Source organism: Python bivittatus, unplaced genomic scaffold, assembly GCF_059951505.1.
Source record: "Python bivittatus isolate LINGU-HERP-01145 unplaced genomic scaffold, Pbiv_v1 ctg000480_np1212, whole genome shotgun sequence".
NCBI classification, from domain to species: Eukaryota; Metazoa; Chordata; class Lepidosauria; order Squamata; family Pythonidae; genus Python; species Python bivittatus.
In genome coordinates this window covers 86,268,701-86,296,573 of record NW_028277075.1, presented here as the reverse complement: position 1 = coordinate 86,296,573, position 27,873 = coordinate 86,268,701, and the positions used below count along the sequence as shown (strand labels likewise).

At 38.1% G+C, this 27,873-nt stretch overlaps 1 long non-coding RNA gene across 1 annotated transcript; it reads left to right on the top strand.

Annotated features, from left to right (window-relative positions):
- The first annotated feature begins 568 nt into the window (after positions 1-568).
- Positions 569-12,676, top strand: LOC148215063 (uncharacterized). The gene is made up of 3 exons (XR_015797187.1): positions 569-1,297; positions 10,772-10,821; positions 12,496-12,676. It is a non-coding gene; the product is annotated as an uncharacterized LOC148215063 (long non-coding RNA).
- The last annotated feature ends 15,197 nt before the right edge of the window (positions 12,677-27,873 follow it).

The following is a 27,873-nucleotide window of genomic DNA, read 5'->3' as shown; positions in this document are numbered from 1 at the left end:
GATAGCAAAAGACTTGAAAACACAAAGTATATTATCTTATGTTTAAATATATCAAGTTTAACATAAAGTCTTTTTGGCCAATTTGGCTTTAAAAAGGATTGGAAGTCAACCAACCCAAGATATGGATAGGGGTGGCCCTTTTTATTTTGAGGGTTTCTTAAAAAGTTATTAAACACAATACAGTTACAAATCACAATACTAGAGTATCTAACCTTGGATATATCTGTATGGATGTGTACCAAGAACGGTTTTGCTGTGCCAGTAGTCCTAGCAGATGTGTTGTTTGTGCATACACACATATGCACAGACCTGGGAAGATCCCTGAAGCAGTCACGTGGAGCTTTTTGGACTGCCCCAATGCTTCCAGGAGTGATTTTTCACCTCTACCATGGGACTTGGGAAATGCCCTCCCAGATACTTTGCACAGTCCTATTAGGGCAGAGAAACCTTATTTGGCAGAATTCCTGTTTTGCCCAATAGCTCACTTAGCCCAGTGATGCACCTTGGATTGTATGCGTTATTTTCTCAGGGCTCCTTTCTGCCATCTTTTTTTTTCTCCCCAGATCCTCAGAAGCAGCTTGAAGGTGATACATAATTGCATTCACTTCTGCTGATTGAAGAATAAGGAACAAGAATCACTGTCTTGTCATGATTTGCATCATTTCCACCAGCAAAACCCACTCCTCGCTCCCACTCCACACAGATCAACTTCTTCTCCACTATATGCTGCCCTCAGAAAATCCTAGCCTGAAAGCACATATCAGATCTTCTGCTGTCACTATGCTCAAAGCATATCTAATCTTAAACCCACTTCGAGGACTTCGTAATAGAAAAACTGGCTAGAAGTAGTTTAAACCATAATGAACTGGGTAAGGATTAGGATGAGGATTATGATGAGTCCAAGCAGGACTAGTGCTAGCTCATTGCTCATCCTCCGGCTTTCTGGCTCCTGTGAAAACTTTTACCATTTCTCATATTTTTCAGAAGAAATCCCAGGTATTAGTACAGGTAGTCCCCAGGTTAAGAATGCCAGGTTTAAGGACGACCCATAGAAAGGAATGGAGCCTATTGTAGCAAAATTCAAGATTAAAACACAGTGATTTGAGTTAAATACACAATGGTTCACTACACAGTACTTCTTATGCAGTATTATACAATAATACTGTTCCAATTTACAGGCAAATTCAACTTTAGGACAGACCTTGGAAATGGAACTCATTCTTAAACTGAGGACTACCTCAGAAGTGCTTGAAGGCTGGGAATAAGGGACCAGTCCACCCTCTACCCTCAGAAAAAGGTATGGAACATTTAGACAAATGTCTCCTTAGTATTTCTATTGATTCAATGAAACTCATTCCTTAAAAAAATGCTTAGGATGGCAACCTTCATTGATCTATATGCCTAATAGCATGCAAAGGATGAGGCAGAAAGAATTAATCAGTGAATTCTCATTGTTCCAATTTCCAAAGTAAAAAAAAAAAATCATTTAGTTGGTATTTGAAACTTGACCTTGAAGAATTCATCACCTACAGTTGTCATCTAATTCTGTCCAAAATACAGGAGTTATAGCATTTTTTCTATAATAATATTAATAATAATGTTTATTCAATTATTTAGCCACCCATTTCACCATAGTGACTCTGGGCAGCTAACAACATTTAAAAATGCAATATAATACCAGCATAAAGCATAAACAACAACTAAGGTTAAAAACTATCTACTACAAACCGAACAACAAATTCATGGGTTCCAACTAATTCTTTAACCCCCATGCCTGGGAAATTCCTATTACTATTAATAACATACACGATTACTAATCGTAATTATGATATTATTATTATTATTTAAAATATTTAAATTAAAATTAAATTGAAATTAAAATATTATTTGAAATATGATTTCATAATACTATTATTTAAAAGATCCTATTGTTTATAATTAAATACACTTTCTGTCTTCTCAATGACTACAGTTTTGACCACTAAACAATAGGGGGAAACAAACAATTCTTTTTTTTCCTTATGCCCAGAATTTGCACATGTCCCCATGTTCCAAGCTACCTAACAAATGACAGTTTTGTTTTTTCCCCAGAAACAGATTTTAAAGGACTCTTTCTCCAAAATTGCTCCACCTATTTTTTGAAATTTAATAAGTTTCATGTCCTCAAAAGAAGGGCCAACATGTTTTTAAAAATGCAAAAGCTCCTATAGCTAATTTTGGAAAACTATACTAATCAGTGCCCAATAGGTTGCTTAGTTGTCTAGCTTCTGCTGCTTCAGATTCAAGCCTGAGTCATGGAGGACAGTGACTGATTTGGTTTAAACCAGTGTTGTCCAAACTTGGCCACTTTAAGATGAGTGGACTTCAACTCCCAGAATTCCCCAGCCAGCATGGCTGGCTGGGGAATTCTGGGAGTTGAAGTCCACTCATCTTAAAGTGGCCAAGTTTGGACAACACTGGTTTAAACTGAAATGAGATATTTCCTAAATTATTTAGTTTGGCCCAAACTAAATCTTGTGCGTGATACACACCCCTCAGAATAACATCTATCCATTATTGTAAGGAGTATAAAATACTGCAAGTGAAAAAATTAAAAAAAACAACCCTCTTTTCAAATACGAGGTATCACTGCTGTTGCAGTTTAATTAAAATATTCTTTTATTAGTCCCTACTGCAGGCATTATAAGACAAAAATAAAGAGAACACAAACAGAAGAGCCAGAGTGTTTGAAATACACAAAGCTGCTTGCAGTGATATTTCTGTCGAAACTAATCTAACTGGATTGAGATATTTTCAGCTGAATCCAGCTGAGGGTTGTTCTTCCTTGCTCACACAACCATAACTGTTTCTTCAGCAAAGTAAAGCAGCTTGCTCAATTGCTTATTTTTGCATGAACAGACATATCTGCCATACTGTACTCTAGTAATAAAGAACTACAAATAATTGTACTCCTCTTTATTCATATTACATATGATGGAAAAGCACACAATAATGAGACTTAATCAGAATGATGACACTTGAAATGACCTGTTCCCATGGATGGCATGGTAACCCTGTGGCAGATCCTGTGCTTTGCCATCGCTGTTCAAGCCATTCACTAATGAATGCAATTCTTCACTGCACAAGATGGCCTGCAGTTGTTTAGATCACTTTTCATAAACAGTGAAACAAATTAACACAGGATGGATCTATTGACGGCTATTAGCTTTAATAGCTATATTTCACCTCTAAAACTGGACTGAATACTCTTATATAACAAGCAATAATGGGGGTGGGGGGCGGGAAGGGACAGCATCCATTCAACTTATCAGATCAGGGTTGCAAAAATTCAGTTTAACACTAGACGGCAGCAGAGTGGTCATCTCTCTAGTGGTCATCTGGGTTTTCGCAGCCCAGGTCTGGTAGCTCTAGGTAAGCACCAAGTTCACTTCCTGGTAAGACTGTCCTTGAACGGTGCCACAGAAGTGCAAATCATTTCCTCTGATTCATCTCAACTTTTAAATCCTGAGCATCTGCAGGTGCAGGTGCTTGATCCTTAGATGAGTATCTAAAGCAAGAAACACCTCATTCCCATAAGAGTGTGTGTTTGGGCGTATACACACCACAGCTTTTCAGCCTGTAGACAACATAACTAAGCCCTGAAACTTGTTAGTGATAATCCTATAATCCAGGCTATCACAAACAACCAATATTAACCACATGGTACAACCCTGCAATGTTTTAGGCGTCCTAATTACTGCAATTAAAAACCGTTGAGAAGCACAGAATTATGCATTCAGAGACGCTCCTTAAAACTGTAACATGAACTTCTATAACATCTGTTTCTCCTCTCAGCCTCCTGAAAAGAGATTGTTGCTTGCTCTCTCTCTCTTTTGCTTTTGTTTTTAATTGTGTAAAAGATTCTAACTGTTGATTTATTACGCACAGAACAAATTGTGTCTTTGGAACATGCTGCACTTCAATTACTTGGCTTAGCATTGTCAATACATATGCAAGGCCCAGCAGTCAATTCAGACTCTGAATAGATAATACACCAACAATGTATTACATTTAATGTAGATTAATGTGAGTTGCTTCCCTCTGCATGTATGTACACAGGTACAAATAATTAAGATTAATTTCCACTGGATATAATGGCCTTCATTGTGCATGGTGCCATAAAACTCTTCTTTAATAGCTGTTAATTGGATGTATTTGCATTCACAGTGAAGTCCTGATTAGTCTTGTTCCCTTATAACTTCCCCCGCCAACATCACCCACAGGGCTTTGTGTTTGGAAGAGGATTTACAGCAAGGGAGTTGCTTGCAGGCGATATGGTTTGGGACCCAAAGGCAGCTGCTAGGGATATCTAAAAAATACATTGAAAAGTGTCTGCATGTAATGATTGGAGTACCATATGAGGGCTGCAAAAATCTGAATGACCACTCAGTGGCAGCAAAGGGTTACCGTTTTATGGACTTCTTTGCTACCGGTTGATGGTTGTCCTTTTTTTTTTGGCAAGGTTCAAAAAGTGTCTGAATGTGGGATTCCTTGTCAAGCTGTTAAAAGGAAGGAAGGGGTAGGCTTGTTTCCACATTATATTTGACTATGGAGAGCCCAATCCTATTGTCAGCCCTTTGGGGTAGCCCAGATGAATCAGAATCAGAATACTTTAATGGCCAAGTATAAAATATATACAAAGAATTTATCTTTGGTGAAAAAACAAAAAGCAAGAGCAACAGTGCATTTGGATAACAGCAGAAAGAAGGAATGATAATAAGCAGTCATGCTACACAGTAGAATAACACTACCGCCATGGACCAACACCTGTTCATTTTCAAAGGGAGAAGCCACTGTCCAGCACATATCTTATCATGTAGTGTTTAGCAGAGCAATGGCACGAGGGAAAAAACTGTTCCGGTGTCTAGATGTTTTAACATACAGTGCTCTATAGTGCCATCCTGAAGGAAGAAGTTGAAACAGTTTAAGTCCAGGATGTGAAGAGCCTGCAGATATCTTCTCCGCCCTCCTTTTGACCCTCACAGTATACAGTTCTTCTATAGAAGGCAGGCGGTTGCAATTATCCTTTCTGCAGTCTTAACTATCCATTGGAGTCTGAGTCTGTCCTGTTTGGTTGCAGAATCAAACAAGACAGTTACAGAGGAACAGATAACAGATTAGGGAACAGACACTACAAGAAATACTAGAAGTCTACTTTATTGATACAGGCTCTAATAACAGAATCTCAAAAGCCTGATGTGTTTCCTCTTTCCTCCCTCTTATATCGAAAAGAGTCAAGGCAGGGCAATTTTGAGTTTCTTTCTCATGCTTTCTTGTTTTCCCAGACTGAGTCCATTTTTGCTGATACCTTCTGCATACCTTCTCCAACATCTTTTCTGTATTTTTTACATCTATGGATTTCCTTCAGCAAGAAGTGCTCAGCGAATAGAAGAAGCCGTGACTGTGCCGCTTGTTCTTCACTTTGCAGTTTCTTTGGATTTCTACCTTGCAACTTTTAAAGCAAGATAAAAACCATCTAATACACTAAGAACCTTGACCTACTAATGGTTATTAGCTGTGATGGATGGTGCCTCCATCTCCAAATATTCACAGCTGGAACATCTTTGAAGAGTTATGTGGCTCCCTTTAATGCTGCTCTGATTTTTGGAAATACCACGATAGTCACCACTGGAAAAATAAAACTGGTTTAATTGGGTCCTGGCCTGATTCAGAAGGCCTTTCTAGTACTCTTACATTTTCAAACCAGAATCCAGAGGATGGTTATTAGGGAAAGATTATATTATATCATTCCCAGTGCATTTTGGGACTATGTTTTAAGAGCTATAAATGTTAATAAACCAAGCAATTGAAATATGCTCATCTCCATCTGACAATCTTCTCAGATATAAAGGAGCAGGCAACTCTCTTCACAGATTAAACATTAGACTCTGAAGGAAGTTAAACTCAGAAGTTTGTATCTTCTAGAGAAAATATGTCCACTTCTCTTATTAAATAGCCACATGTTCAGTGTGACACCTGGACTAGGGAATCTTATACATGGACAAGTCAAGATGCATGGTTTTTCATACAACCGGGAATATTGTATGCTGAAGACAAACTTCCCAGTTATATGAGAGTCTTTGCAAGTTCAACTGTATGCATAGGAGATGGCCTTTTCTACCTTTGTTTCATGTCCTTAAGGGCACTTCCATCCAGCTGTTGTTTTCATCCCTAAACTCTCAGAATCCAATTCTCATTGTCCAAATTGCTGCCATTGCTGATAGTGGAACACAAAACATGTCAATCAGTTAGCACCCTACCTTGGTTCTTACCCTTGTCCTTTTGCTTGTCCAGCAGTTCTTTTTCCAGTGACTTGGACAATGTGGCTTTCCAATGGGCAAGTGACCTACAAAACCACTTTTCTGCCCATTTTAAATAAATGGTGGAATGGTGGTAAAGGACCTCCTCTTGATTTCAGCAAGAGTGGGGAGATCCAAGGAGCTGGGAGGTACAATGAGGCAAGAATTCCTAGCCAATGGAAACCCATCTTCCCTGTCCAGCATTAACACCGCAAAACTTTTTTTTTTCCCAGTGATTTCTCCTGAGCTGCAGCTGAGCTGGAAATTAACTACAGGATAGTGATAACAGTGTGATAAGACAATGGCATAATGGTTTCCTTAGAGTTAACTAGATACCAGAGAAGTAAAGGAGTGGAAAAGAATTGCATTTGAGGGCTCTTCCCAAGTGGAGGGGAACAAAATGCTAGGTAGAAGCTGGGGAGCAGGGACATAGCAGGCAGTCTCTCCATAAAAAAGAAGAAGAAGAAGAAGCCCACAAGCAAAGGATAATCTTGCTGGAAGTAAGGGAGAAAAAATGTAAACAGGCTTCCTGAATGTGGTGAGGAACCAAAAGTTTTTGAAATTTATGTTGCATCGGGGGTGCATGCAGTCCAAAAGGCACCCAGTAATGCTCAGAGAGACACCCTGCTGGGACAATTCTAAATCAAATTTCAAAACTATATACTGGAACCACAAATAATATCCTCATTTTAGCAGGAAGGGCAAAATGACATATTTTACAATCTCTTTGGTAGCACTGCAGTTCTCAGCCAGTTCCCATTTGGTATGTGTTCTTGACAAATGTATATACTAATGGATTCATATATCACTTTTAGTAACCAAGAAGTTAATGCCAGCAGGCCAGAAGGCCACAATTTCACTTGCATTTGAAGACTAGGACAAACATTCTTGCAATGAAATATCATCATTGTCATTTGTGTTTATGCGATGTCCAGAAATTATGTTCTCTAGATGTTGTCCAGTTAACATTTTAAAATAGAACAAGAACAAAGTTTTAAAATCAGAAAAAACCAACAAATAAAATAATAAGCAAATGCAAGAGCTAAGATAAATGAATAAAGCTAAAATGATAGAATATCATATGCATCTTTAAATGCCCAAGAGAAATCTTCATCTGGTGGGGAAAAACAAACAGTTTTGTTACCACACAAGCTTTTCATTCTGAAATACTTGCTTATCAACATTTAAATGAAGGACCATAAGATATGGAAAGAACAATATTTTTTTTTAAAAAAAAGTAAAAGAGAGAAGACAGACTATAATGAATATGCCTGGATGTTTTTGTTCATAGGTGTATCACTCAGAGCCCATCTGAATGCTATCTGAATATGAATGGCTACTGGACTATGTGGCCAGTCACATTTTTATCTTAAAATATTTCTGATTCCTTTTCATTTTTGTTGTCCCATCTATCTGCTACCTTCTTCCACCCTCACTTTTTAACTCACTAGGTTCAAATGAATATCATTTGTATTATATTTTAGTCCATAATACATAGGGTATCTTTTTAATCACAATTTCAAATCAATCTAGTATTAAAACAAAATCCTAGAAAGCTGCTTTGATTGCTTTTTAAAGCATGATATAATAATTTAAATGATAAAAATGAATAAAACAATATTTGAAAAACTCTGGGGTTAAAGGGATGTTCTGCCTGAAACAGAGTGGTGTTTTGTTCCTTCTCTTTCCAATAACCAAAATAGTTAACATAATAAAAGAATGGCTTAAGAATAGTCTGGTATCAGTCATCCTTGGATCAAGTAGTCCATAATACTTTTCAAATTAGACTAACCTTTTATAACCTGAAAGATACAATTCACATCATCCTTATAATGTTAGGGTGTGTGATGAGATTTGCAGTCTATATCATTTGGACAGAACCAGGTAGAGGAAGTATGGATAAAACAAGATATCAACTTTGTTTTTAACATAAATATATTAACTATATCCAGATATAACTCTAGTGAGTGTTGTGGTACATCTAAGGCATTTTCCAGAAATCCCATTTCCCAGCAATATATTTGTTAAACACTCATGTCAAGCTATTTTCTCTTCTTGGCAAATAAGAAAGAGATATAAAACTTATGTTTTACCAAATGCGTGAAGGAGTGGGAAAGAAGGACTTCAGCTGAATGTATGAAAAATGACCTATATGATCCCATCAAGGAGAAATAGTACTGGATGATTTGAAGAAAGGCAGAGGATGAGTATAAAGAAAGTGGATAATGCAACAAGAAGCACTTGAATGTGCTGACAGATAGAATTGAAAAACTGACAAGGAGTGCAGAAATCAGGAAACTGGGGGTTAATATAATGCAGAAGAGGTTTTTTTTTTTAAAGCCACCAAGAACACTATATAGATATGTCATCTTTCTCAGGAAATAACTGAGAATAAATGTCTATAGAAAATCGTTAGGCCAAATTCAGGTGAAATGTCCCATCTAAGACCTCTACTGATATTTGGAGATAATTATTTATTTTATATGCCTCATTCATCCAGAGACACTTCACCTTGTTGAATGTGGTTTTGTGATGGAATGGAATTATGAAGGCCACACTCAGGGAGGCAAGCATCCTCTTTCATCTCCTGAAGAGCGAGGAAGAGATAAGAGGATGAGGCTGGCACCTCCCTGAGGAATCCACTCTGTTTTCACAGCTACTGTGGGAACAAAGTTTCAGTCTGGGAAGATTCTTGATAGAGGTTGTAGCTAATAAACATTGCTGAACAGAATTTGCATGGTCTCCTGGAGTTCCTTGGGCTAGGCCTGACAGGTTTGGGTGTAAGTTCATAGACTAGAAGGGACTGGGCTATATATAGCAAGAACTTAAGGGGACAATTGTCAGCTCTGTTCAGGTGCTGTCTGGTTAGAACTATCCTTTCTGCATGTGGGCATGTACTAGAAATATTCAACTTCCTGAAAGAATAGGACATGGCCCCTAGCAGGTATTGCATGTCATATATCAAGTATGCATAACCTGAGACTTCAAGGTTTCATGCACCATCTGGAGGCCTTGAGAAAAGAATCAAATAATTGTAGCAATTGTATTCAAATCCATTTTAATAGAAATTTAAATCAAGGAAATCACCACCTACTTTTTTACTATGTCTCTGCTTATTTTTCAGAGAGTGCATGCCAAACCACTCCAAGGCCTAATGCAGCCTTCAGCCCCCCACCCCACAGATGTGTTGCATGTCTATCATATATACTGCATAAATCGCTTTTTTGAAACAAGGCACATCTAAATATCAAATGGGAATATCTCAGAATACAGCTGCAACTTAAAAGCACAGTCATCAACATTATAAAGATAATACAATACAATCTATCTCTGGGGTAAGCAGGAAAGAATGCTTAAAATGACCTGAGGGCCAGATCGGGCAATTGCCATTCTTTTCTCTCCTGCTTTGATTCAGCGTTTGCCATCACTGGAGCAAGTAGAACATGATCTCCATGGGCAACAAAGGCAAGTCTACTGTGTCACTTCTGGATGTACAAGAGCTTCAAAGGGACATAATAGAAGGACCAATTAGTCCTGGCCACAAAAAGCCTACAACACTACTGAATGAATAAGAAAGTGGACATTGCCATGGAAAGAACCAAGGCTATGACTCATTTCCTCAGAATACAGGAAAGACAGATGCAACCACAGAGTTTATTAAATAAATCAAAGAGACTAAGTTCAGACAGCGTACTATGTCAAAACTAAACATTATGGTTTAGTACAATGTGACAATGTAGTCATCATGGAATCTTTTATATGCAACCTTAGCTTGGAAATAACTACCTGGAAGATAATTGAGTAACTTCTTTATATCTTTTCTTATGACCATTATGAGATCCTAGTTCGCTGTAACTTGTTTTATCTTTCACTGGACAAGGAGAAAGGAGTATATCCCACGTCCACTTATATCCACGGAGAAAGCAAATCCAAGTGTGCATGCTTTTGCATGGACAGATTTTCACTATCTGTGGCGTTCTATGAAACAGAGACAGAGGGGGGCTTAAGTTGGTCTGGAACTTGACTTGGTAGTCCAGATAAATTGCAATAAAATTTATGAAACAGATACATGCTTTCTAAATTTTTTAGCTGCTTTCACAAAAGCCTTACTTCAGCTAAGTAAATGACTCCACAATCAACATTTTTTGAAGGTGGCTGTTTTTAAATGACTTTTGCTGGTGACTTGCAAATCTCCATTAAATTCAGTGTGATTATGATTCTAACATCTATATCTATCCATCCATCCATCCCATAATCATAAGCAACTTTGATGTTCAAATGATGGACAGGTTTAAAAAAAGCCCTTCTCATATGCTCATGAAATGATACAATAGTTACACTAGGACTGTTCCATGCTAATTATTTCTGTTTGACCAAGCCTAGAGAATGGATTTGCATGTTACTGTTTATCTCTGCTTTCCTTTTTTTTTCAGCATTGAAGAAAAGATTTCTCTGGGATTTCTGGATTTCAACACATAACCAGGTAAAGCTGTAATACCCGTTTTATTTCATCTGATCTTTCACTTGTGTCAAGTGTAGTGTCCTTTTATACTTTGTCTTCAGCCCTATGGGAGGGAGGGCTGAAATACACGTTCATAAATACATACACACATACATACATACATACATACTATTTGTGTGATGGCCCAGAGAAAATACTCCATAAAAATCCATTTATATTTATTTATAAAAAGCACAAAACAACACCCCCCACCCCCTGAACTGTTTTCAGTGATTTAGAAAAGGCCATCCATAAATCCATGTAATTGAGCTGACAATTACTTTAATCATTATTTTAATCACCTTGCTATTTCCAACTTGGAAATATCCGTCTCATTCTTCTCTGCATATTTCTTCAACAGAGCCAAGAGAGTTAAAACCAATATTTGTAGATAAAGAGGTAAACATATTTACATTCAATGTTTCACACTTTATGCATATGTCATGCAGTGAATAGTTTTAGAGGTATGTTTGTACTATCTCTCCAGAATTTTTACAGTCTGCAGGACACAAAATCTCTATAAAGTGACTTATTGAAATAGAGGCAGATTGGTAAAACCGTTCCTCTCATATGAACTGTGAAGAATGATCCTCTAAATGAAATCAGGAAGGAACTAGACAGAATCTTGTTTAATGGTGTGACAAAATGAATCACTACTATTCCAAGCATCCATCACTGCTAAAAGGGGACCACAAATGATCTGTGAACTACTATATATTGATTACTCATGTACTACAAGTGTCGGATTTAATGTTCACAGACCATGGAAAGGCGGCAGGGACAGATGGTGCCTTAACTCTTCTCTGATAGATTTTAATGGTGAAATATTGATTTCTATCTGGCCAAGGCCTGCTGTTAGGGGCCAAAGTCATTTGTTGGGTAGAGCTGGACACCCAGCCTGCGCGGAGCAATCAATCATTTTTGGCACGGCAGGTGAAATTCTGAACAGAAGCACCTTGGATTCCCAAAGTGGTATCAAAATGCAGCCGGGGGACCAACAGGCCCACAGCCCATGCATACGTACACACGCACACAAACACCCAAAGAGAGAGTCTCTTTCTGAAATTGGGCTTGTAAAGAATTATTAATGATAAGACATGTTTACTGAGGAGAGCCATGGCGAATCAGAGCTGACATGAAATAGGCTGGGAGGCTCAATGAGAAAATGAGCTTCTCGCTAAAAGGGACTATATTTTATTTAAACATCCGTCTGGGGCTGAGAACGCAGGTAATCTGTTGTGTTACAAGCCACTGGCTGTTCTTGCCATCCAGAGAGATAACACTGAGGAGCTAATAGGAACACATCAATCACAATCAGCCTGCAATTCCAGCGATGTCTTCTGTTCCTCACTCCTTTTAAAGTTCCTTAATAACGATGATAACATAGTTCTGAGCTTGTGAGAAGGTCTTCTCCCCTCCGAGAGTCGTATTCATAAAGTGAATAGCCTGCAAAGTCAGCATCTTACTCCTACTAAGACGGTGCCTGGAGAGGAGCTGTGGGGAAAGGAGCAGGGCAAAAAGTTGACACTGGTATATCATGGGGATGGGTAGACATGTTTGTGTGTGTGTGTGGGGGGGGTGCATGCTCTGTCATAAAGCAGGGACATCAAGCTCTCTTCTGCCAGCTCTGCCTGCTAACTCCGCTTCCCCCCTTAGGGAGAATATGGCGCTTTGTTGGCCTTTGAAAGCATTTCTAAGGAAGTATATGCTACAACAGTTTCAAGCTAAATTGAGTGGAAGACCATGGGATCCAGAGGGCAAATTAATGTTTCATTCAAAAGGTAAAATGATGCAGTGGGATGCGGCTTCAGTCCTTTTGCTGATTGGCTCATTTAGCTTGATGTTATTCATGGTGCTTTCAGAGCTACATGAGCCAAAGGTCTGGCTAAGCCTTAACGGCATCTATGGTTAAAGGGAGGGCACATAAGGGGCCTTTGTTTTCCAGGCTTGCTAAAATACAACACAACACAACACAAAACAATACAATATGGTAGGAACTGAACCCACGACATTAGCCTACGAAGAAAGCCCTTTTGGCAATGATGCAACCCAGTTAACATGTGACCTTCCTGTCTATCATTCCTGTTACGGTGGAAACCTTTCTTCTGATCTCAGCGTGGGAACTGAAAGGTGACACATACCAAGATGCATTTCACAAGTAGTGTATTGTTTTACTGTCGGCAGTAGTCCTGTTTTACTGCTTTTGGTTTCTTAGTAGCTTTTCAGCTGGGCCTAGACTCCTAGAGCCCCAGACCTCAAGTCAAAGAAAGTCCGAGACGGAGCAAGGGGCCTCCCTGAGCCACTTTGCCCTCTCTTCAGAAAGGAGAGGAATAATGCCAAGCACAATAAGGAGTGTGCCCTTCTGTCTGGATGCATAAAGTTGGAACCCTGCAGAGCACTGCGCCTAGCAAAAGTGCAAGATAAATAGCCCTAATGTGGCGCGGTCAGCAAGGTGCCCCAGAAGAGGAGCAGGCGGCCAAGGCTGCTTTTTCCGTTTAGATTATCTTGCTTATCTAATGATTTTTGCTTCACTGCCCAGCTCGATTGTGTTCACTACGTTGGCAGGCTATTAAAATGTCAAGGCACACTGAATTGTTGGTATCAAGGAGAGAGACCTTTCCAATCATCCTGGGCTCTGCAGGTTGCATAAACGGGTAGCTAGTGATAACTGGAGGATGGGTGGAAAAAAAGAAGAGTGTGGGAGACGTGTTCTCTCAGGGGCTCCAGCGTTGTGTGCGTGCGATGGGGAGGGGAAACCAATGTTGCCCTCCTTTCCGAGAGGCCAGAGGAGGGAACAGGAGAGAAGCCACAGTCCTTCTCCTTGGGGGATTCAGCACCGCAAGCCAGGCAGGAGGGAGGCAGCGCGTGAGGATGCATCCTCCGGCAGAGCAAGGAGTTGGTGGGAAAACAAAGGAAAATGCCTTTGGCCTGTCAAGGCCTGCCTTAGGGTTTGATAAGAAAATAAGTTCACGGTCCTGCAGGAATAAAAGCCAGAGATGCTCTGGTATCATAATATTGAACCAGGCCTGACAGGATGATACAAATTCAGTTTATTTGGAGACGGAGATTGAGGGGAGGGAGATCCCTCACCTCTCTCCACCACCTTGTTCATATAATTGTGGGGCAGTTTATTACACAGCGGTACGTCAGATATTGCTAGGAATCGATCTTTTTCTTTTCTCTCCTCATAAACCACAGGGTACTTCGCCATGGAGGGAGAGGGGTGCGTCGGGGAGGCGAGCTCCCTGGATTTACTTCTCTTGTTCTATTTTGCTTAAATCATTCCACAAATATTTTTGCTTCTTTCTCTCGCTTTTGTTGGAAATAGATGGTTCTGCTGGTGGCAAGGGGGTTGGGGGGGGGGAGAATTTTATTTATTTGTGGCTGAGATGGTTTTGTATGTTGCATAACTACATCAGCATCAAGGATCATTGACTGGCTGGGACATTATTACTAGTATAAAATGTTTATCATTTTCACCCTCTCTCTCTCTCTCTCTCTCTCTCTCCGTGTGTGTGTGTCTCTGTCTCTGTCTCTGTCTCTGTCAGTCTTTCTTTCTCCCTTCTGCCCCCACCTCTGGCTAGACTGATTTTCTTTAATCTGGAATCCAATACGTCAGGAGTCCAGGACAAATGCTGCAGAACGGGTGTTCAGCCACCCTGCATCCAGATGACTCCAAATCTTCTGCAGGAGGAGTTCAAATACCCTAAGCAGCTCCAGCTTTTACTTTCCCTGACCTGGTCATTCATGTGAAGGTGGCATAGGTGAATGAATCCCTGATTAACAAGCCTGGATGGGGGTGGGCAATAGGGCAGGGAAAGAACAAGCCATGTCAGCCTTACCTTTTGCAACGTAGGGAGGAAAGGGCAACTGAAATGATTGGGGGGAGGGGGGGGGCTACAGCAGCTCTCTGTAGGATAAAATACTACAAATGTTCAGAATAAAGGAACAGAAAAAGGAAAAGCAACAGCCACACATTCGGAAGACTAATTACACTCATGTGCTGCTTATATTTTTAGGCCATCCACTTTCCAGATTATTAGAGCATCTTTCTTTCCTTCAAACTGTTCATAATCCTTTGGTGTCACTGCAGCCTTATACACCCTCCTACGACACCAGACATTTCTTTAAACAGATTCTAATTCAGAGATTTCATGAACTTGGCATCTAGCAACTTCAGGATTCAGATTCAAAATCCTAACTGTTCATCTGGGAAAGGATAGTGTGAATCAATGTTTCTGACTCATATAGACATTTTGTGTTTGTACAATGTACACTTTTTTATACAGATCAACATCTGCATATATGAAGAAGAATTCGAACAGAAGAGTATTGTCCACACTGACATTTAAAAAATTGTAACAGACTGCAATTCCAAAATCAAATATACTGTTTTTTTTTTTAATAAATTTTTTTATTCTTTACAACAAACACAAAACATACATAAACAAACAAAAACATACAAAGGCATAAAAAAAAAATCTTCCATTTTATACCGTGTGTCAACCAGTTACCAAATCGTTGGTGCCCCTTTCATAATCTTCACTCATTTATATAAATTCTCATATCATCTATTCAAAATATACTTGTATACTTATCAATTATCAATTATTAATCATTTATAGCTAGTCTACAAAATCATTTATTACAAGAAATTTTAGCTTTCAATAGGATTAGTAATACATTTTTATCCATCGATTATATATGTATATATATATATAGTAATTAATATCAAATTTCTATTATACAAAATCAAATATACTGTTGATTGAGTTTGAATATCCATTTATAAAGCCACTCCATTGGGCTGTGTATCCAGGCAATTTTGGCAATCTCAGCTACCTTTCACTTTAGTTTTTTGCTGGTCTTTTTCATTTTTATGGAAGTGTTTCACTACCCCATCCTTCCATCACTTACAGTATCATTAATCACTGCACTATTGTGACACTAGTCATTCTTAGGTGATCAAATGTATTGATCTATATCCAACCTACATCCAGCTTTATGTTATGCTTGCACAAGATAGGAGGAGAGCCATGTTAGTCTATGGTGGCAGAACATCAGAGGGAGCATTTCTTTTTAAATATATATATATATAATTTTTTATTAAAGATTTTTTAAAAAGGATACAAACTAATATTAAGTAAAAAAAGGAAAAGAAAAATCAAAATCAAAGAGAAAGCTAAAAGTTCAAGAAAGGGGGAAAAAGGTAAAAGAAAAATAGAAAAGAAAGAAAAAAGATATAAAGAAGTAGCTTCTGAACTTCTTTACGGCAGTTATAAGTACAATTATAAATTTACCTCTTACTCTATGGTTACAACATGATTCTTTTCTTTCTATAATCTAGCCTGTCTAATCACCAAAACCATAAATCGTAAGTTCATTTTTTCTGTTTCACACAAAAAGTCTATAAGGAGTTTCCAGTCAGCAATAAATGTAGATATTGTCTTTTCTCTGATCAAAGAAGTCAGTTTAGCCATCTCAGCAAGTTCCATCATCTTCACCAACCATTCCTCCATTGTGGGTAATGCCAAACCTTTCCATCTTTGTGCATACAATAATCTCGCTGTAGTTATAATATACAAAAACAAAGTTCCATGATTTTTTCCCAACTGTTTGTCCATTAATCCCAAAAGAAAAACCTCTGGCCTCAATTGTATATTAATCTTTAAAATCCTCTGAATCAGTGTAGGTACAGTGGTACCTCGGTTCACGAACTTAATTTTGTGTCACAAAATTAAATTTGTGTCACAAAAATATGACACAAAGTACAGTATGAAGAGAGAGAACGCTAACCTTGCTCGACGCGACTTCTGGCATGGAGGACAGGAAGGTGGGTGGGGAGGCGATTATTGGTTGGAGGGAGAGTCCCCCTCCCTACAGGAAGCCATGACCACGTGTCATGGCAGGGAAAATGGCCGCAGATCCTGTTCGTCACCCAATCCGGCGTTCGCGAACAGAAACAAAATTTTGCAAATGGTGCTGTTCGTGACCCGAATTGGTCGTGAACAGAAGCGTTCGTGACCCAAGGTACCACTGTATTTGAATCCAGAATTTTCTATCATTGTTAAACGTCCACCAAACATGATAAAATGTCCCTTCTTGTTGTTCACATTTCTGACATACATTTGAAGTGCCTGTATACATTCTAGACAATTTCTCTGGTGACATATACCAATGGTACATCATTTTATTAAAATTCTCTTTAAGATTATAACATAGTGTGAATTTCAATCCTTTCAGTCACATATTTTCCCACTGTTACATCTGTATATTATAACCAACGTTTTTAGCCCACTTTATCATACATTCTTTCACTTGTTCTTCAATTTCAATAAAAGTTTATACATTTTAGCAATTACGTGTTCACAATTTGTAGACAATTCTATTTCAAACTCAGTCTTACAATGTTCAAAACCGTAAATTCTTTTGTCTACTTTAAATCTTTCTAATAATTGTAAATAAGAGAATCTTTGACAACTATATCCCTCTGCCACCAGTTCTTCTCTTGATTTTATTTTATATTCCCCTTGACAAAATTCTAGTATCTCACAATAAGTTAGCTATTTGCATTTGCCTATTATTTCTTGTCTATAAAATGCTTCTTGTGCTGAGATCCACAAAGATCTTTTCGGGCACAACCTGGATTTGTACCTATTCCATATGTTCGATATGGCACATCTAACATAATGAGTTTTTAAAGTAATTTTTTAAAACATTACAGTTAAAAAGGTAAACATTAATACAAACTAATAAAAATAAAAGAAAAAAGAAAAAATAGAAATTGCAGAAAATAAAAAAATAGAAAGAAAAATAGAAACGAAAAAAGGATATAGTAAAGAAAAGAAATACATAAAGAAATGAATTCCCCCTTCATCACAAGTATAAACAATTTTAGTAACTTATCACCTTGTCTTAAAATACAACAAATGATTTCTTCTTTCCATATCTAAATTATTGTTTAAAAATTACTTTAATTTCTTTTTACAATCCTCCACTATTGCTTTTTTCTATAGCAACATTTTGTTTAGTCTCCGTCTAAAAGAATTAGATTTTTTTAAATAAACAAACTCACTGGATTATGATCTAAAAAGTCTTTGGTAATATCTCTGCTTTAGAAAGCTTAGTAGCCAAGTTCTTTGAAGTCCAAATCATGTCTATTCTTGAAAAATATCTATGCCTTTCAGAAAAGTATACTCTCTTGAATTGCCATTTTTCTGCCTCCATATGTCAACCAGCCCCAAATTGTCCATCAAATTAAAGAAAACTGTTGGTAATTTGCTGAGTGATTTTAATATTTTTCTCAGAAGTTCTGTCCAGTTGTGGGGAAATCACTCCATTCCAATCCCTCATCAGACACCAATTTTCATAAGAGAAACCTATTAATTTCGCCATAAGTCATTTATACAACAGTCTTTTGTCCTTATTTGGGGCACAAATTCCCAGTATCAAAGTCTTAGTTCCATGCATATTAATGTCTACCCAACAAATCTACCATGCTCATTAGTCAATACAAGGGGATTTATATACAAAAGAACTCCCCTTCCTTCCTTCCTTCCTTCCTTCCTTCCTTCCTTCCTTCCTTCCTTCCTTCCTTCCTTCCTTCCTTCCTTCCTTCCTTCCTTCCTTTCCTTTTTCCTGCTGAAATAAATTCTTCACCCAAATTTTTATAAATGAAATATTTTATGTCCTTTTTTCTATATGTATCTCTTGTAGGCAAATTATATCTTATTTTTTTCAAATAATGATTTTTTACCCTCTTTTGAGGAGCATTTGCTCCATTTATATTCCCCATTAAACATTTTATAATCCATAATCGAGCCCAAAATTTAGAAAACCATCAGGTTATGAACCTGTAGTACCTAGTTCAATACCATCCCTTTCAGTTTCCTGTTGAACCTGTTGGAGTTTTGTAGTCTCCTCTGACAACTCCATCTGAATCTCCTCCAATTCCTCTTTGAATTTTTCTAGAAATTCCCTCACTTTCTGAACAGAATTCAACTGAAACCTCTGCCATTTAAAAGTAAAAGTCACACTTTCCAATTATTCCCATCAAAATGGGATCTTTTCTGCTTAAACTCTCAGTCAAAAAAGAATGCTCTTTTCCCTTACACAAAATTCTAATAGGCATTTCTTTAAGAACAATTACATCTGTATTATCAATCTTCAGTCTTGTATTAACACGCTGCTGCAAAACTTGATTCCTTGTCTTACAAGTACACCAAAATATCCCTTGGAACATTTCCCATTCTCACAAATCTCATATTTATTCTATATACTTTATCAGTTTCTGCCTTTGTATCCTCATCCCAATCCAAAAAAAATATGCTAAAACTTTAATAACCTTTTCTCTAGTATCTTCACCAGAATCCTCTGCAATTGCTCTAAAATCTCAAACAAAATTCTCTCTCTCAATTCCAATAGAACCAGATTATATAGATCTCTTTCCAACTCTCTGTCTTACACTTCAAAATTTCCACTTTGTCATTAATTTGTTTTACATCTCCTGACACTTGTCTTATAGAGCTTTCCATCTTCTTAACTTTTTCTTTCATCTCCTCTTTCATCTTTACAAGTTTTTCATCCATTCTTTTTTCATTAGCTGTCAATTTAGTATCAAGTGATTCAGCTAATTTACTGCCCAGTTACTCAAACATTTTCTGAAGCAAATCTGGTGTAATTCCTCTCTCTGAAGGTTGCTCTAGCGATCCTCTCCTTCCCTCCGTTCTTGCCACTTTTCTGGTAGTTGCCATTACGATATTATAATCCAAGAATGAAAGTGTCTCAGACAAGGGAAAGAGAAAAGGCAACCTTCCTTCCCACCGTTTTTTCCCCCCTTTTTTGTCTTTCTGTGCCCTTAATGCTTTCGTCTCAAGTGGCATTCCATAGTTACAGTCAGCATCACAATCAACATTTCCATAGTTACAGTCAGCATCGCAGTCTGGCTCATATTGTCTTTATTTTTTGTTTTGTAAAATTCACCAGTTGTCTGCACTCTTTAACAGTTTTAACAAAAAAACATTTCCACAAACTTATTATAATAAATACATTTATTATTTATTTATTTCTCTTATTTAATTCCAATTTGTTTAAAAGCAAAAACTTTTTGCCAAAAGTTCTTAAGTCTTTAAAACCTCCCTCCCCTCTTTATTCCTTTGTAATCCAGAAAAAATATAATTCACCAAGTGGAATTTTCTTATTCTGCCATTCAGAAAATCTCTCTTTAGGTGTAAATTAGTTACATCCAAAGGTAGAGAGATCACCTACTTGCACTCTGGATAGCTGCTTTTTGCGAGGAGACTGCAGGAACTGAAGTTTTTGCAAACGGCTCGTGAGTTTAGAAGCTGGGATTGGAGGGATTTCAATCAAGCTCTAGCCGTAATGCAGTTTATATGGACGTAAGGTTTTCACAAGTCTCATTACTTTACCACTTTCGGATGTAACTAATTTACAGCTAAAAATCAGAGGGAGCATTTCTCAAACTTTCCTGGTCCTATCTTGTAACAGCATATGACAATTATCTTTCATAAAATTCCTGCCCAAATCAACCAAATCTTCTCATTCTTTCCACATTGGGCACAGAAGACTGGTTCACCTATTTTTGATACTCACAACCTAACTGATGGATTTTCTCTGGCAAAAGTTGTAGAACAAGGATGTTTTAAACAAATACTTTGAAGAAAGAAACATTCACTGTTCTGGAGAGACAAATTGCAGAATTAGGTTGTCCTGTTGTTGCCAGACTAGGCAGAAGAAGATGAGCTATACTATAGCCAGACTACTGTATAGCTAGGTATTAGACACTTTTGTGATTTATGTACAGGGTTTTGGCATCTAGATGTCACTGGGTCCACATTTTCCCAAGTGTTTCCTAGAATAGCTAGATACCACCACTTCCTGGGCTGTAGATAGCAGAAAGTTTGTCTTCTTTCAAACCTTGCAGTTATCCCTCAACTGGGATGTGACCTTTGAACACACCTGGAACAGAACACCAGTTGCAAACATTAAATGCATATTTAACAAACCTTTCAGCTGGAACCAACAATGAAGTAGTAATAACAACTAGTTACAGTCTTTGTATAACAGCTCAATCTTTCTGCTGGCTCATAGCTGCTCCCTTTTAATGATACTTCACTCCTTAACATTCCATTTTGACTTCTGCTGCCAGTCATGTTCGTTTCCATGACAGTTTTCTTGGCAACTATAAAATTCAGTTGGGGTTGCTCAGCACTACCATTTTGTAAATTGAGTTAACTAGTTGTTATCCACAAAACATAGCTTAAGTGGTTGAAACTGGAGTCTTTGGGTTTTTTCTTAGGTTTTTGTTCTGTAGTTTTTTTCTCTCTCTCTTTAATCTGACTAAAGAATGTTCATTACTGGGGAGATTAAACAGAACGATGTTCAGTCTGGAGATCAAGGGCTGTTCCTCATGGTCAAATTAAAGTGACTGTCATCAGCCCTTGAGTTGACAGAAGGCTAAATGGGCATAGAATTTGCTGCTGCAACTGGCAATCCCTCTCCTGCCACAGCATGATGCTGGCAAACTATATTGTCTTTACTTACCATGTGTAAGGTATGTTTAAGGACAGGGGTTGATGGATTCTCCCAGTTTTGTTTCCCAACTCTCCCACTAAACATCATTAGTTGCTAGGAAAACTCCCACTAATCACTCTCGTTAACTTGGGATGAAGCTGGGAAATGGGGAGGAGGCAAGTTTTAACACTGAGAGGTTTAGCAATCTTTCAAATCTCACTCTGATTAGGAACATGTTTCTGTGGGTAGCATTATTCTGGAATAGCACTAAACCCATGGCTAATAGAAGTCTGGAGATCAGCCACTGTCAGTTCTTCAAGTGCAGCCATACAAAACTCTTGTGTCAAGCCAGAGCTAAACATTGGTCTCCTACTGCAGTGTTCCTCATCCTTAGAAACTTTAAGATGTCTGGACTTCAACTCCCAGAATTCTCCAGCCAGCAATCTTAAAGTTGCTAAGGTTGAGGAACACTGTCCTACTGAACACAAGTATAACATTATTCCAGAACACTACTAGCCTGTGCACAAAAGTAGCCAGCAAAACAGCTTACAGGTGTGGGAAGAGTGGCCATGAAGCAGGAGAGCGAGAACTCACACTTTTTATCCCACTTAACTATGCAGCCACCGCTGGTCAGCTTCTGTTTAGGCTGATTCAGATCCCGCAGCCAGGGATCAGTTCAGAGATTTGCCAGGTATAGGAGGGGAGCCCAGTTTGAAAGACCCAGACCCTCTTACTGGTCAAAGCAGAATGCTGTGCAAGACACAGTTCACACCTGCCTAAAGTGGCCAACAGGTGCCAGTCCCATCCCACCACCTAGGAATCACCTGATTGCAACATAGCAAAACTGTTGCAGTTTGCATGGGTTACAGATGAGATGAAGGTAACATCATGGCAGAAGAAAAGAGGTTGCCAGGGCACGTTTGTACTGTGGTTAGATGCAGATGGTGAAAGGACACAAACTACTCTTTTTCAAAACATCCTCTCAGGAATGAACTCTGCTTATTCTCTGAAATCCAATTTCTTCCTTAACAAGGTACCATACAGGGAAGTTAGACACTTGTAATTTTATTTTACTGAGATTTTCTAATGTGTGATCAAATCTCTTGATTGCTCTGATTTTATAATTATCTAATTTCTACATCTTAATCTCTTTTACTACAGTAAATGTGATTTAGGGGGATTTTTCATTATTTCCCTCACAAATTGTTGTAATTGGGCAACTGATACAGCTGAGAAAAATACACTTTTAGGCAAATGAATACCTCTGAATGGATGCACAATGAAAAAAAAAAAAGAGTTTAACATTCTTCTTATTGACAACACTTAAATTGAAACTTCAGATAGGAAATAGTGTTCTATTCCAATTTGCTGACAACTGATTTAAATTTATAGAAACTGATTTGCAGCATCTGGGAACCAGCTTCTTGCAAAAACTTGTTGGTAGTTTCACTGATTTGACCTAGCTGCTCCAACTTAATAAAATTAATCATAAATGTCATATGGAGTTTGGAGGTATTTGTGGAATGATATTTGTAGTGACTTTTTCACTTGAGAAACACTTGCTTTGCAGGAAGATTACAGGATTGATTCCAAGCACCCACAGGAATTACTGGAAAAGCTGTCTGAAATCTTGGAGATTTGCTGCCAGCCAATAGTTATGTTTGAATTACACAATAATTGTAAAGCTCACTCACCAAGCATGTAAACATCATCATGTCACCTCCCATCATATGCAACATTTAAACTGACATTTGTGATTTATTGTGTCATATGGTCCTGGAGCAGTTGCCATCCTGAATATCTAGCAACCTAGCATTGTTACTTTGGCTTCTCGTCACTCATGAAGGGGATAACATGGTGGACAGTGCATTCTCAGTAATGGAGCTTGACACTTAACATGCTGTGTATTAACACATTCAGTGTCAAGAACACTGGCTAAATGGACCTATGGTCTGACTCTGCTAATTCTACACTATCAGTTTATAACATCTCTTACAATCATTCAATCATGCCCAAATAATAGTAATGCAGTATATCACTTCAACAATGGCTAGATGATGTTATAAAGATGATATAATCACTAATGTAGAATTTACCTCTGTGTAAGGAAGGAGTGGACAATTTGCAGTCCTAGAATTGCAGTAGTCATTAACCTAATTTCATGGTGAATATAATATTACTCTCCACCCTTCCATCCAAGCGATTTAATCAAACTTCAGGTAAGAACTGGGTTTTTTTTTTCTTGCAAAGGATAGAGAGTCACAAAAGCTTAAAACAGGGTGTAAGCAGAATAGATGCCCTTACCCATTTTTATCTTTGGACCCACCCACTTTTGGAAAATGAAAAGTATATGTGTATGGACAGGAAAACCTGGGGAATGGAGCAAGGAAAGGACATCATATTCTTATAGTCTTTTTCAAAAGAGTGCCTTTTTCTTTTCCAGTGGCTCCATTTCATGGTTGCCTACTCTATATGACTCACGTAGCTGGCTGACAGTCAACCAGTTAGAACACCTTCATTAATTGACCTACTAGAATGAATTTGGAAATATAATTTCCCCTCTTTTGGACCAAAATAATGTTGGTTGCCCATTTATCATGAGTCAATAACCTGTCAACCTTAAGCATTGAAACTCTTTTAATTTGATGTGCCAGATGATATTATGGGCTAGAAGTTCCCCATTTCTGATTTACAGACATACTCACCTTTATTAAACAAGCAATGACATCACTGAAATGAAGATAGGCAGAATTCACAAAGATTGCTGCAGCCTCTATAGTAGCTGACTGGAGCAGGGAAATCCCTAAACCATCTAAGCATAGCTTAGAAGCAGTGTCCATCCCTAAGCTCCAAGTGTTTGGGAAAAGATAAGGTGGATATCAGAATAATATTAAAAAGGCTGTCTCTTTTAATGTTGTACTGAGAAAGCTACCCTACAGTTTTAATCAGATCTAGATTGTGTGAGCATGTCTTTTTGGGTGTAAGAAGTAAAGATGCAGTCCACATTTTAATCCAAGAAGAAAGCCTGTCTGATCTATCAATAGTTTAGGAAGCACTGTTTCCAAATTCAATTTTTAAAGTGGAAAGGAAAGCAGTTGACCTTAAATTTAGATGCCTTTCCCAGGTGATAAGGAAAGGGATAAGTTAACATAATACGACCATGGAATTTTATACGTTCTTGTATGGAATGTTACCTTACACAGCAAATTATGCATCCATTCACTGTTAAAATGGATGTTCTTTATTTGCTATCGAATATGATCTGTGCTCTTCTTCTTTGACTCAGATCAGCTTATAGTTCTTCACGCAGTGTAAATCAAGGGAGTGAAATGTGGTCATTGACAGCAATTACAATATGAACAATTCTTAAGAAAACTCTCTTTGAACAGAAAGGGCTTTATGGTCTATTGAAGCATGCATAGCCATTAGACAAGGCTATAATCTTAATAGTTATAAAGGATACCTGTGGCATACACGGTTAAGGCTTTGTCCTCTTCTAGAGTCTTTAAGGCCAGAAAGCAAGGAGGCTACAGGAAGAAATAGTCTACTGGCCCTCTCACACAGGCTAGAGTAAACAGGGATGTGCTAAACATTATGAATGTGTAACATTCTGGCTTTGAAAAGGTCATTTTGGGGATTCCAAGTATAAAACAAAACATATATTTCAGGAATTTTGTTATTGAGTTTGGAATAGAACTTGTTGTTTTATTCTTAGCATCCAAGAAAACCTAGCTGTTTTAAGTGGCATTACAGTATTTCAAATGTTCTGATTGTTTTGATTCTGTTACTCTATTTGCAATGGTGTCACTCTGTAAACCCTTTTTTTCACACTAGCCAGTATAGCAGCAGATATCAGTCTGGATGTGGTGATGTGGGAGTGGTGTTGAGAAGAAAGCCACAGTCAACATACATAGCTAGATGGATGATTGGTCACCCCTGAATGTCAATAAGTAAATTATTGCTGTAAGTTACAACAAATTATTGCTGTTTATCAAAAGAATCTTTTCTATGGGTCTTCAAGAGTTGACTTCAGCTGGAACTTTTGTGAGAAAATGTGCTCCTGAGCATAAGCAGAGTGCTGAAAGAACATAGACTAATTAAGAAACAGAACATCCCATGAAAAATGCTTACAGTTGCCTTGGATACACCGTATGGATACAGAATCTAGACTTCGCTTCAGTTGTCAATGAATGGTAGCGGACACTCATATCTGAAATCAAAGGTAGACTTATTAAGATAAAAAAGCCTTCCTTCTAGCTAAGCTCATCTTGAAAATAGGAAAGTGTACAGGCATAAGAGAGGAAATTTCTTCTGTCTCTTAAATATAGAGACTCACTTCATTAACAATAGGCCAGGTGTGAAACAGATACGAGGAGCTTCTAACTCTTGCCATTTGTCTTAGGCATCAAAAAGGTTTATAGGTGCAAGGAGATTATACAGTCTCCAACAATGGGGAACCTCTGGGTAGATGGATACATATATGCTGTGCACGACATTACTTTGCGGACAGGTAATGGAAAGATGTGTGTGCAGCAGTGTTTCATATACAAGCATTGCTAATAATATTGAATTTATGTAAACATATACCACTAGTATAATATGGTTTTGCTTGTTCATTAAGCTTTAGTGTGTATGTGTGTACCATTAATTCTCTGGTATCATGTTGATGTTGAACTTCAGGCTTCATTTAAAAAATGCAATGATTCTATGTTGGTTTGGGTTGGTTTGTTGAGTTCTGCCATTTCTGTTCATTCTGTGTATGTTCTTGCTTCTCCTTATAATGATAATGTTATTCACACTGTTAGGTTTTTTACCAAATAGCTTTGCTACTACTTGCTTCTGAATCTGATATTCCAAAGAAAATCTTCCTTGAACTTAAGTACTGCTGCGCCTGACAGCTCTCTGACCAAACATTGACATACCTGTCCTCTCTGAGTTGGAAGGTGTCAGGAATTCAGGCATGGGGGTCCTTGACCCTGGACCTGCAACCTTCAAGGGGGCCAGATTTTCTCAGTCTAGCATGAGGCTTTTTGAAGCCAACTGCTCCTCTGGGACATCTGAATCCAGGGGTTGGGGTGGTCTGATTCATCCTCTTAAAAATATTCTTCCAGTGGAAGAAGAGCAGGATTAAAACAAACAGACAGTGAAATATGTTCTAGGCAGGCTTTGATTAAAATGTCATCTGGTCAGAGTTTGGAAGGTGGAGATTATGGGAGTCACGCATAATCAGGAATGTGTGCTGCTCGTGTTTCAACACTGGGTTTGGAAATAAGTATATATATTCCCAAGAGATCAGAAGAATGTTGTGAAAAGATTTTCATGCTGTGTAGAGCCATCCCCTTTTTACCCCTAGAAAACATATTTGCCTGGGTTCTATGTTGTTTGTGGAAAAGTCACTCAAAGCTTATTTGACTGCAAATTAAAGAGGGGCAGATGAATCTAAGTGTGACTATAGGAAAGAAATAGCTCATTAGACAATTTGCAAGGGGTGTGTGTGTACACAGACACACAGAAACACACACACACACACACACTGTCTCTAGCAAGTTTACTTTTAGATGTGAATACAAAACTAGATAGAGACATGAACTGGTGGCCTATGAACTGACCCAATAACAGCACCTACAACAATTCCTTCAAATAAAACTAACTCATGCAATTTGTCTATGCTGGGACAATTGCTGGTGGAACCCCATTTTCATGAAGTGAGGGGGGCTGACTTTGTTTCTTGTTAATGGTATCTATATACTGGAACAGACTCCCCTCATAAACTAGATAACCCCCCTCCATGGTAGCCTTTCAGAAGTGATTGAAAATGGAGTTTTTCCAGAGGGTGTTTGGGGTCTGATAGGGATGTCACCCTCTGTGTGTGTTGTTAATCTCTGGAAGAATGTTATGCATATTTAGTATATGAATACATTTATATACTACTAAAGCTTACCTCAAATAGGCTAACTTATGGAATGCACCCAAAATCTGGGAGCCATGACTTCCCTTGGATTGAAATTTGGGAAATTTGTGGCCAGGGAGGGAGGGAGGGAGGGAGGAAGGAAGGAAGGAAGGATTTCTGTTGCTCCCTAGCAGCTTCCCACAAGCAAAGTCAATGGGGAAGCCGGCAGTAAATCAGACATTGCTCACACTTTCACTGCTTTTTTGCCCTTGGTCATTCTGTTTCTCTGTTTAGGTAAGGAAATATCTCTGAAATGATGACCTAGTGGGTCATGTTGAGGTTCCAACACACATGGTAAATGTGAAGTTAGGGAAGGCTGTCATAAGGCAGTATTAACCCTCAAAAAATAAATGGACAGCTTATATAATGGCTATCTATCAATGGATTAATACAACATCATAAAGATTACATCATTGTTGGCAAAGGTTCCACTGATATTGACAAAATTGTAATCAAGGTCATGGATTTCAGAATGGGAGAGAAATGCTAATGCTAATGCTAATCCTTCTCCTTCTCCTTCTCCTTCCTCTCCATTATCTAGTGTCATTCAA